General features: G+C 31.2%; 2 protein-coding genes across 2 annotated transcripts in view; both read left to right on the top strand.

Annotated features, from left to right (window-relative positions):
• Positions 1–403, top strand: part of LOC129567277 (neurogenic locus protein delta) — a 60,406-nt gene extending 60,003 nt beyond the window's left edge. Inside the window, exon 6 of the mRNA XM_055443950.1 lies at positions 1–403. This exon is cut by the window's left edge and continues 2,171 nt beyond it. The gene's annotated coding sequence lies outside the window, so the exon portion shown is untranslated.
• The window catches only part of LOC129567343 (protein Rae1), a 124,561-nt gene that overhangs the window by 94,344 nt on the left and 28,724 nt on the right, over positions 1–1,493 (top strand). The window lies entirely within an intron of this gene.

A 1,493-nucleotide genomic window follows, 5' to 3' on the forward strand; every position in this document is an offset into this window, starting at 1 on the left:
AGAGAGAGAGAGAGAGAGAGAGAGAGAGAGAGAGAGAGAATGACAAGAAGAATGCAAGCTCGCCTTTAATTAGTTTTGTAAGAAGAAAAATTGTATTCATCCTTTTGATTCAGACTGCACCGAAAGAAAATACTGTATATGTAGTGAACTTTTTTTCCCCTCAAATTGTATTTAGAAGCAGAAAAACTCGCCTAATTTCACAAATTTTCTATAAGTGTCTCAAATTGAGTCATCAAAATTCAAACACCTTATAAATTAACATGGACTGTGTCCATTGGACACATTCAACAATTGATTGACAGGGAAAAACAATAGCGTCCACACTTTTTGTACTGTCGACTTTGGCAATAAAGTGAAACCGCAAGGCGCAAAATAATAAAAACACAGTTCACTCACTCGAAAATATTGGTGGATTTCTTTCGAATGAATAACATGTCGATTTGTTGAGAGTCAGCCGGCACGTATTTGATTTCATTGTATGAAATAAGCGAAGAATACACGTATCTCTATGATCAAACCAAATTTAGCGGATAGAAAATTGAATAAGAATAAAACTAAATGCAAAAAGTTTGTGCAGACCGACCAATCGATTGCATTCTCTGGTCCCCAACGGTCACATACCTGACAAAAAGGCAAGCAGATGAAACAATAAAAAAAATTATGCTGTGAATTAAAGGGCATTCACACACCATACTTAAGTCAAGTGTACAACTGTAATTACAGTTTGATGAAAAGAGAAAAGTGAAAGCATTATTTAAACGAAACAGAGAGAAAAAAACGCATCAGAAGCAATTGACTTCTCGAAAAAAAAAATAATAAAAAAAAAATTCTACATTTTAAGTCATTGTCAGGTTAATTTATTTTTGCATATTTTAACTTAAATTCTATCGCATTATTATTATTTTTTAACTTAATCCCCATTTACAAATTGCAACATTGCCGCGATCGTTAGGTCTAAGGATGTAAATACTATTTGCTAAATTTTATGTATGTCCAAAATAGTATTTGAACAGAATTTTTTTTAAACTTGTTTTTTTTTTACAAAGAAATCGGCTTTCTAGTTGGCTCAGTCGTTTGCGATACGTTCCAATATGAATTTTTTTTTATAGAGAAGAAAATAGGTCAACATTCAATGCAAACTAATGCTGAAAACCTAAATCATTTTTTTTATATTATCATTGTGATTATTTTATTTATATTAATTTCATTCACACATAAGATTCATTACAGAGAGATACATTCAAGAGCTAATTTAACACTCCCTCCCTCAAGTTATGGATAAATACAGTTTTTAATAGAAAAAAAAATGGGAATAAGACATCTAAGTCAGACACAGCAACAGTATATTGTGGATTGAATTCTGTTTCATTCAAGAAGGAAACTCAAGTCGTTTTGTGTAATGAGCGTATGATCAGGTGTTTGAATCATATTACACTGTTTGTTTATTATTTATTCAATCATTTGTGCTATAGCAATGGCCATACAATTTTTTT

The sequence above is a fragment of the Sitodiplosis mosellana genome, unplaced genomic scaffold (assembly GCF_009176505.1).
Source record: "Sitodiplosis mosellana isolate CC-2019 unplaced genomic scaffold, AAFC_SMos_1.0 Smas_scaffold_1, whole genome shotgun sequence".
Classification (NCBI taxonomy): domain Eukaryota; kingdom Metazoa; phylum Arthropoda; class Insecta; order Diptera; family Cecidomyiidae; genus Sitodiplosis; species Sitodiplosis mosellana.